Below are 11,576 nucleotides of genomic sequence, written 5' to 3' on the forward strand. Positions count from 1 at the left end.
AAATCTCATTCTATCTTGGTGAAGCTTCAAGAAACAATTGGAAGGCTTGGAATGTAGATTTTGGACAGCGATATTCCTCATGTATAAACCTTTTGATGTTCCTCAAGTTTGAAGATTCAATTGTGTAAAACAAAGGTTGTATTTCTCTAAACTCTAACTATCTGAGGTAGACTACTTTGATTTCATTTTAGGGTTTCCCATTATATTTGTATTCAAACATTTCATAGTTCTATAATATTTCATATGAGAATTCCATTTATCTAGGAGGTGTAATTTCACTCTCCACTTTACATCATTTTCTAGATTTTCTTTAATCTTTGAATTTTCAATATTTGCCTTCATACTATGAATGTGATTCTTGATTAGTCTCTAGGGTTTGTATTTATTGAATTTATTTCTATTGTTCATTGTTGATTTAGAAAGTGTAAAGTCATAAATTCCCAACAATCAAAATCTTTATTTCTAATTACTTTCTTTTTGTGCTTTGCATGATCAACAATGATGGAAATTTGTTCATCTTCTACAACCATCAAATTCTTGTTTCAAGATTTGGTTTGTGTTGAACAAATAACCATGGGAGATCAAAGAAAATTCTATTTGGATATGTGATGCATGAATGTGATTATGGAAAGCCTCCATCAACAAAAGATGAGACTATTCTATGGGATTACAAACTTAAGGCAAATGGTACCATCAAATTCCTTATTTCTAAATGTGTAGATTTCAAGAATTTAAATGAAATGTGTTTGCTGCCATATTTTTGTGACTTTGAGTTTTTTGTTTATATTAAAAGTACAATGACGAATGTTAATAAACAATTCAATGGGTATTGTTATACTTGTTTTGTTTGTGAAATTATTGATCATCATGTGAAATATGGTAATTGTAAAATTAACCATAATAAGATTAAGGTTAAGGCAATTGGTGTTGATATCATTGCACTCTTAAATAACTTTAATTAGATTACTTTAATTGATGATGAGATCCCTGTGACCTTAATTAAAGTTAATGCATTTAATGAGGAATGCATTATAACCCTAATTGAGGATAATACATTCAATGAGGAATGTATGATAACTCTAAAGGAAATTGACATAGTTTATGCATGTAGTGATGAGACTGATACAACCTTAAGAGAAGGTAAATATGTCAATGCAGTTGATGTTGAGATCATTGCAACCTTGAAGTCCAAATGGGAAATGAAAAGAGATCCAAGGAACTTGGAAGGGGCTGTATTGATTTGTATTTATCTAACGGAAAGAAAGTGATCCTAACTAATGTTTTCTATGTTCTCGATATGAATAGAAACATGGTAAGTGGAGATTTATTGAGTAAATCTGGTATCAAAATGTAGTTTGAATCCGGCAAACTCAATTTTACTAAATTGGGTACTTTTGTAGGAAATGGTTATTCATATGATGGGATGATCAAACTTTGTACTCTTGATAATGACAATGATAATATGACATCTAATTCTTGCAATGTGATTAACTCTAATTCTATTATTTTGTGGCATAATAGACTTGCTCATATAGGTTATAACACAATTAAAATAGTTGTTAAATGTAGATTAATTAATTGGGATGTGAATGAGCATGATAAATATTAGGGGTGTTCATCGGTCAGTTTGGTCAGGCTATAACATATTTTAATCAACCCAATCTAAAAATCAGGTTGCGAAAATCCAACTCTAACACGTCCAATTAAGAAAAGAAAAAAGTTTAATCCGTCCAATATTTTAGACAGTTTGGTCGAGTTAACCCGCCTAAACCATTCTTAAATATTTGTTAATTATTCAAATAATTAGATACAACAAACTAAAAGTACATTATACATCTTCCAAACTTAGACATATTATTATAAATTGAAACTTTAAAAAATTATTCTAAATTCATTGTTGAAAATTAAAAAAAAAACAATATTTAATATTACACATAATGTTGACGCCGTTTTTCGTCAACTTAAAATATAGAGCAATTAAACAATATGAGCTATGGTGCAGATGAATAGTATGGTGGAACAACAAGGGTTTTACATGGTTCAACAGTTTAATCTGCCTAGTCCACGAGTCTATTTTATTAGAACTTGGAGTTTTCTGGAAATCCTTCAGAGATGAATTCCCCAGAGTTCTCTCTTAAGATATCAAAAGATCCGTCCTCTACAAGTGTTCATGACCTCTCTATTTATAGAGAGTTTTCAGAGTTCATTCCCACATATTTCGGGAAGATACTTCTGCATATTAATTAAAATAATGATATTAAATGTTGTAACTCCTATATACAAGGAAACGTCCCCTGAAAACCAGGAAACAGATAACAGACTTGTTAATATCCATTTAATGTTGGGATGTTACAACAATAAATATCTTTAAACGTACAAAACGCGTTACATCAGATGACTCATCAAATCTCCAAGGTCAGCAACCAGCATCGCGTCAGTCAAGGTTTACGGACAGGTTACGAACTGGCCGTCTTATTCCAAGACCTGCTCGGAGCAGATAGATACCATCGAGGCTGTCACATTTCGAGCTTGTGCTCTTTAAGCTCTGACTACTCGATCTGAAGGCATTCGCTAACGGATGTATCCCGATGCTATGCTCTTTCGAGCTTAGAAAGAATCTCGAGGTTACATCTTCGAGATTGCCATCTTGCTTCGGGGGTTTTACAGCTGGACCATGAACATGTGTTTTTATATATCTCAAGCTCACACTCGACGAGTCCAGCCTTCGAGGTGATAATTTCTTATCTCGAAATCTGGGTGTAACACATAATATATGTATTTATAAATAAAAAAATCTTAATTAATTTATTCGGGTTATATTGGGCAGGTTGGTATAATTTTCAAACCACCCAATATAATAATTTGGCAGTTTGAATTTTTGTCGGGTTATTCGGATTGCATTTTTTGTAGATTTTTTCGATTTGGTTTGGGTGGTTCGCAAAAACTTTTGCACAACCCTAATAAATTTGAATTATGTGTCAATTCTAAAATGGTAAAGAAATATTTTCCAAGTGTTGATGATGTTCAAACTTCTTAGATTTAATACATAGTGATTTATGTGAATTAAATGACATGTTGATAAGATGAGGAAATAGATACTTCATAACTTTTATAGATGGTTGCTCTATGTATACATATGTATATTTAGGCATGGAAAAATGGGGCAGTGAGACGTCTTTGCCCTAGTAAAAACTGGGCGGAATTTGGGGTGGGGTGGGGCTGCCCCGCTCCAAAAAAAAAAAAATTTGTCTACTCAAACCTAATATTAAAAAAAAGATTATTTTGAGATTATATATGCAACTATTATATATTTTTCATAACATTATTATTTATATGATGTCTTAGTGTTGGTTCTATAATAGTGAGGTATCTTTATATGTATAAATGATACCATTTTACCTTAGTATAATGTGATCTTACAAATATTCAGGTATATTGTGATATTACAAAATGAGATAATATATATTTGGAAATTTTTTTATTGAAATGGGGTCACATAATGTATATTGTATATACTATTTGAATTTTATTTCTTACTTTTAATCTAATTTAATTCTAAATCAAATTTTCTTTAAATAAAAAAGTTAAACAGGTCGGGGCACACCCGCCCTGATTCAGCCGGGGCGGGTCGACCCGACCCGCTCCAAAGAACTTATCGGGGCGGAATGTTAGCGAGGCAGAACGGGGCATACCCGCCCCATTTACATGCCTATGTGTATTTGCTTAATAGTAATAATGAGACATTTAATGCATTTCAAATCTATAAAGTTGAAGTAGATCAAATTAATTGGAAAGGAAAATAAAGACACTTAGAAGTGATAGAGGTGATGAATAGTTTTCAAATGATTTCAATATATTTTGGGAACAACATGACATTATACATGAATGCATTGCACCATACACTCCACAACAAAATGAAATATCGAAAGCAAGAATAAGACATATCTTGAGATGATTAGCTCTATGCTTTTATATGCTAAATTGTGTTATAATTTGTGGGGTGAAGCTTTGATTATTACGTGTCATAAATTGAATCGAATTCCTATGAAAAAGAACATTGTGTCTCCATATGAGTTATGGAGAGGAAAAAATCCTAACCTAAGCTATCTTAAAGTGTGGGGGTGTATTGCTTATTGCAAGATCACGGTGCCTAAAAGGACTAAGTTGGGCCCAAAGGCCATTAAGTATGCATTTGTTGGCTATGCCTCAAACAACAAAGCCTATAAGTAATTAGACTTGAAGCCTAATGTGATAATTGAATCAAGAGAAGTGAAGTTCTTTGAGAACATGTTATATTGTGATAGCAACTCTCAAGAACCCACATGTTTTGGAGAATCTCGTGAGGAGAAAGATCCAAAGGCTGATGAGCAACCTATATTGCCTCGGAGAAGCCAAAGGCTTAAAGAGATGGGATCAATTAAAAATGTTCTCATGTAGAGATACTCTATGGAAAACTTGAAGAAGTCACATGGAAACTTCATATGGTTCTTAAAGTTAAGGATGATCCCAAAAACTTACCAAGAAGCAATGTCTTCGAAAGACTCCACTTTTTGGAAGGAGGCAATAAATGATGAGATGGATTCAATTATATTAAACCACACATGGGAATTGGTAGACCATTTACAAGGTTCAAAATAAATTGGGTGCAATTGGGTATTTCGAAGAAAATATCACATTGATGGCACATACAAACCTTCAAAGCTAGATGAGTAGCTAAAGGGTTTGAACAAAAAGAAAGGAATCGATTATTTTATACTTGTTGTAACGCCCCAATTTCTTGAAACGCTAATTTGACAAATACCGTAATTAATGTTTAAAATAAAAGTACTATTTTATTCATAAAATCATTCGTAAACACAACTCAAACGTTTAAAAGAATGAAACTCCGCAATTTCGTAGTTTTCATATATAAATAAAATAAACAACTTGAAAATCCAATCCATAAAACTAAAATATCATTCTTGAAAATACTTAGTAAATTTCCAATGTAGGCCCGATCCTCTATGATCGTTAAATCCTCGACATGTACACTCTCTGCCAAAGCTCTCCAACTTATTGCGTGGTAACCACATCTTTGTCTTTGCCTGCAGCATAGGGTACCCATGAGCCAAAGCCTAACAAGAAGAGTTGTGTAGGACACAACCCCATAACCTTAACCGGAAAGTTAAATCAATAACAGTAACAATAATATACCATAAATTATAACTCATGAAAAGACGTAGTCCAAGTTGAGTTGGACAAGTGTCGTATAATGTAAGCATGCAATTTCAACATATCATAAGCATGCATTTTCGTAACGTAGACATACATTTTAAACGTAAGCATGCTAAACAGTTATCACATACACATACATAACACATAATCATAATTTCATATAAGCTCATTAAATATAAACATTCACTAGCACAATCATGCATCAACATAAACATATCACATAAAACAGTTTCTACCATAGAGTATGTCAAGCGTACACCCTGCGTGCATGTGTCCACTCTTCTTACCTCCAAAAGCAGCAGCGATCCACACACCCTAACGCGTCTCTTCAAGCATCCTCAGGGAGCCTATAAACAACATATAACATCAACGTTTTAAAAAACCTCAACAAAAAAAAAAACCATAATTATACCCACTAATATTCTTTCTATGATTAATTCATCCACATATTGTAATGCCCATGACATTATGGTTGCTTCCTGGAATAACGACTGACCCTACAAACCAACACGAGTCTTTCCATTGTGCTTTGTCCTCACTCGCACAATTCCTGGGAAAACTTCCTAGGAGGTCACCCATCTTGAGATTACTCCAGGTCAAGCACACTTAACTTTGGAGTTCTCAAGTGATGGGCTACTGAAAATAAGATGCATCTTGTTGATATAGGTAGTACCCATCAATCCATTTAAGCCCTCTTCAATTGTGTAGTCCCATACCTACACAGTCTTATAATCATCACACTTGACCTTCCCCAGGCGGTGTGGGATTGCATAGCTTTACCCGGTCTTTCCCCTTACGGATCACGGGATTCTGACTGTCACAATCAGCCCCTTACGGGCCCGACGTCCCCGTCGGCCACACTTCCGGCTGGGTCAAGGCTCTGATACCATTTGTAATGCCCTACGTCACTATGGCTGCTTCATGGAATGACGACTGGCCCTACAAACCAACATGAGTCTTTCCAGCGTGATTTGTCCTCACTCGCACGCTTCCTGGGAAAACTTCCCAGGAGTTCACCCATCTTGAGATTACTCCAGGTCAAGCACGCTTAACTTTGGAGTTCTCAAGTGATGGGCTACCGAAAAGAAGATGCATCTTGTTGATATAGGTAGTACCCATTAATCCATTTAAGCCATCTTCAACTGTGTAGTCCCATACCTACACAGTCTTAGAATCATCACACTTGACCTTCCTCAGGCGGTGTGGGATTGCACAGCTTTACCTGGTCTTTCCCCTTACAGATCACGGGATTCTGACTGTCACATTAACTGTCTCAGTTCTCTTAACTCCTCAGCCTGTTTCCTCGTGTCTTCTTGCATGGCCATAAACTGCGCCTCCAACCTTTGGTAAGCAATATGAGGATCTTCCTCGCGCCTATTTCCCCATCAGCTGGTGGAGGGTTGCCATTATGGTTCGCTCGCGTACTGGGTCTTACAACACGTTGACCGTCAAGGTTGCGATTAAACCCCAATGTTCCTTCGTATTGATCTTCTAGGAAGCATAATTTCAATTCGTTCCTGAAACCAATAGTGTATCTTAGTGTAACTCTTCCAAATTAGGAACCAAAACATACTTTTAAATCCATCAAACAACTAATCTCAATTTATTCATAAAGCCAAAAATATCTTGATACATCCATCATTCACAAAAGTCCACAAACCAAGAATAAGAACAAATCAACTAAAACCGATCTGTATGCGATGAAACGTCTACAACCACATCCTACGCAGATGAAAAGAACTTTTGAGCTTATCTAATAGCTCTACTGAAGTTCCTTGATCAGATGGTTCATTGGACATTGCGAACCCTTGATGTCTTACGAAGGCCTTAAGTGTACACTTGTACTTAGCACCTTCCTGAGCTCTGTCTTGTACGTGATTCCACACCGCCTGAAGTTCTTCCTGCATCCTTCTTGAGGAAATCGTATCACTGAATACTTCGTATTTCTTCTTGCAACTTAACAGTCCTCCTTCCCAGACCATGTCTTGAATGCGCTTATTGACCATCACACAATGGTCCACTAACTTTTCAATACTCCATTCTGCAAAATGTTGCATCCTTATCATTTGTACCTTTCTTATCCTTGATTTTAGCTTCCTTCTTTGAGTCTTATTCAAATGACCTTTAGGGACTCTAAGCACACAAACCATGTTATATACTCTATACATGCAGATAAGGCACTAAAACGCGTTAGGCAAATAATCACATAACCAAAACAAACTTAAATAAAGCTTACAGTGCAATAAGTCGAGCTTGTCTTTAGCGGTGAGAGTACATGTCCGGATAGTCTACAGGAAACAAAACCATTTCTCTGATACCAACTATAACGCCCTAATTTCTTGAAGCGTTAATTTGACAATTACTGTAATTAAGGTTTAAAATATAAGTACTCTTTTATTTATAAAATCATTCGTAAACACAACTCAAACGTTTAAAAGAATGAAACTTCGGAGTTTCATAGTTTTCATAAATAAATAAACAACTTAAAAATCCAATCCATAAAACTAAAATATCATTCTTGAAATTACTTAGTAAATTTCAAAGGAAGGCCCGATCTCCTATGATCGTTAAATCTGTGACATGTACGCCCTCCACCAAAGCTCTCCAACTTATTGCGTGGTAACCACATCTTAGCCTTTACCTGCAGCACAGAGTACCCATGAGCCAAAGCCCAACAAGAAGAGCTATGTAGGACACAACCCCATAACCTTAACCGGGAATTTAAATCACCAACAGTAACAATAATGTAACATAAATCATAACTCATGAAAATACGTAGTCCAAGTTGGGTTGGACAAGTATTGTATAACGTAAGCATGCAATTTCAACATATCATAAGCATGCATTTTCGTAACGTAGACATGCATTTTAAATGTAAGCATGCCAAACAGTTATCACATACACATACACAACGCATAATCATAATTTCATATAAGCTCATTAAACATAAACATTCACTAGCACAATCATGCATTAACATAAACATATCACATAAAATAGTTTCTACCATAGAGTACGTCAAGCGTACACCCTGCGTGCAGGTGTCCACTCTTCTTAACTCCAAAAGCAGCAACGATCCACACACCCTAACGCATCTCTTCAAGTATCCTCAGCGAGCCTATACATAACATATAACATCAATGTTTTAAAAACCTCAACCAAACAAAACCATAATTACCCACTAGTATTCTTTCTATGATTAATTCATCCCCATATCACCCTTAAGAAAGTCTTAGAATCCTTATGCATAAGGCCCCAAAATTTACAAACTTATATCTAAAGGTCCTCAAAAAGTCACATTTCTGGGCAACTGGCGTGGTCGCGCGCAGTGCCTGGGTGTAGTCGCACCAGGGCTGGGTGCAGTCGCGCTAGGTCTCTACTTTCAGAGATCGCAGTTACAATTTCTAAACCTGAAACTCGAGCCAAATCATAAAATCTCGAGCCCAAACCCCCCAAAACAAGTATCCTAACATGTTTCTAACCCCATGAATCCATATATTAACATATCTAAACCTATATTAGACATTCATCAACCCAAAAACAATAACAACACTCTTAGAATTTAAAAAAAAAACTTAGATTGACAAAAACTTTAAACAACAGTTGAAAACTTACAGATCAAGATCCAGCCACCAAAATCTCAAACCCTTGTCGCCTATGAGATTCCTAGCCCTTCAATAGCCCAGATTGGTGATCTCCTTCAAACCTTAATCTTTCAAAAAATCAGATCAAGAACGAGAGATTATTCTTGGTCTGTTTCCCCTTAAGTCTATCGCCCAAATCCAGAGTCTAAAATTTGTACGACATCTAAACCTATTTTTCTTATTAACTGATTATTTAATCTAGCTTAATTCATGTAAAAACAAAATGACCTTTCTGTCCCCAACCTCAAATTTATCCTTAATAATCACTGTAGACCCTTATTGTAATTTCCAACTAAAACTAATAGTCTTAACTTTTGATAATTACACATTCTATCATAAAACCCATAATTCTACTTTGGCCCTTAATACACAACTTCTATTACACTTTGGCCCTTAATACCTGAAGAAACTAATGTGTGGATTGCTTGATAAAACACATAAATAAACATACATCATAAATCATGCATATCATAATTCATATAATTAAACACATAATGTCATACAATTTGTTATAATACCCTTACTAGCAAAAGCAAATATTACAATTGTTGGGGATTAGAGGCTACAACCTTGGTTTTGTATATTACAACTCAAAGTAATTAAACAATGTTAATCTAAACTCCAATGGAAGAAGATTACAAAGTACATAACACACAATAAACAAGTGTAAAATTGACCTTTGTTGATGAAGAACCTTGATGCATAAAAATCATAAGTCTATGATTTTATGTGAACCACAAAATGTAACCAAGGCTTGACAAAAATAGGTTTGTTGTCCACCAACAAGGCTGAAGGGTTTCGACATGTTATCTTAAGAGTAGATAACTTATTCACAATCACTAGAAGCTCATGTACATGGGGGAGTAAGAGTTTACCATCAAAGAATTTAAATTCCATATATTGAGTTATGAGGAATTTCTTGGTACATTCTTCTTCGGTTTTGTACTTCTTCTCAAGAGCTTCCCAAATCTCATTTGTCGATGTAGTGTTTGTGTAGAGATCATAGAGATGATCTGATAGAGCATCTGTTATAAATATAATAAACTAGGTCATATGTCACGCAAGTGTCGGAATAGGTCAAGCTCTACCCCACATGCTAACCTGACTGAAGAGCCATTCACGACTATGATTTCTGAGACCAACCTTGTTGGTGGATCAAATGGGTGGTGGGTAGACACTGGCACTTCTCTCCATGGCTGCTATGTTCAAAACATACATTGATGTTGAAGATAAGAAAATGTTGTTGGGAGTACACCACTACTGTTATTGGGATTGGAAATGTGGAACTAAAGTGTACCTTTGGAAAGACGTTATTGCTGAAAGATGTAATGCATACTCTAGAGATAAGAAATAATCTGGTTTCTGGATTTTCGCTTAATAAGGTTTGGCTTACTCAAACTATTGGGTTTGATTTGTACACCATCACTAAGAATGGTATTTTTGCTGGGATAAGTTATGCTACTGATGGCATGTTTAAGATGAAGTTGAATGTAATAAAGTGTGTACTTTTGCTTTTATATTGTCTCATTTTAATGCAAGTCTTTGTCATGTTATTAAAGAACATGAGTAACTTAGGTTTAATTAAAAAAAAGATTTTGAAAAATGTAATTTTTGTAGCAAAGCAAAAATAACTAAGATCCCACATAAATCTGTTGTTAGATTTAATTCATTCTAGTATATCTGAGCTTGATGGGTTATTGATTAACAATGGTAAACACTACTTTATTATATTTATTGATAATTGTTCTAATTTTACCTATGTCTATCTTATGAAAAACAAAAGTGATGCGCTTGATATGTTCAAATTATTTGTGACTGAAATTGAGAATCAATTCAATAAGAAAATTAAGAGATTCTGTAATGATAGGGGAACTGAATATGATTCAATCATGTTTATTGAGTTTTATAATTCATATGGCCTTGTTCATGGAAAAACTGCACTATATTCACCTGAAATGAATGGTAAAGTTGAAAGAAAAAAAAATAAGACCTTTACTGAATATGTTGTGACTATTTTATTGAATTATGGTGTTGCAAATTTTGTTAATTGTTTGTTATATGTTTGTTGAAGCCATTTTTCATCAACTTAAAAACTAGAGCAATTAAACAATAAAATATTGGTGCAGATGAACAAAGAGGAAAACAAGAGGATTTTTTCGTGGTTCAGCAGTCAACTCTGCCTAGTCCACGAGTCTGTGTTATTAAGACTTTGGAGTTTTCTGGAAACTTTTCAAAGAAGAGTTGCCCAGAAATTTCTCTCTAGAAATCAGAAATCGGTCCTTTACAAATGGTGCTTCCTTCTCTATTTATATAGATGGTTGCAGAATTCATTCCCACATATCTCGGGAAGATATTCTGTAAATCAATTAATATAATGTTATTTAATGCATTATTTCCTTCATACACAGAAACGTCCCATAAAAAATGGGATCGGATAACAAATTAAATGATATCCCTTAAATATTGGGATTGTACATCAATAATCATATTCACACGTAACAGATTAACTCGGATACGGGATTCATTAAATCTTCGAGATTAGCAGTTGATATTGAACTCGCCGAGACTATCAGTAGGTCGCGAGCTTACCACCTAGCTCTGCCTATGCTCGGAACAAGTAGATGTTGACAATGTTGCCACATTCGAGCTTACACTTCCCGAGCTCGAGGCATCTCGCCTGACGGCAATCAAGGAGAAATATATACATGTTTCAGACCA

Source organism: Humulus lupulus, chromosome 1 (assembly GCF_963169125.1).
Source record: "Humulus lupulus chromosome 1, drHumLupu1.1, whole genome shotgun sequence".
In the NCBI taxonomy this organism is placed as follows: domain Eukaryota; kingdom Viridiplantae; phylum Streptophyta; class Magnoliopsida; order Rosales; family Cannabaceae; genus Humulus; species Humulus lupulus.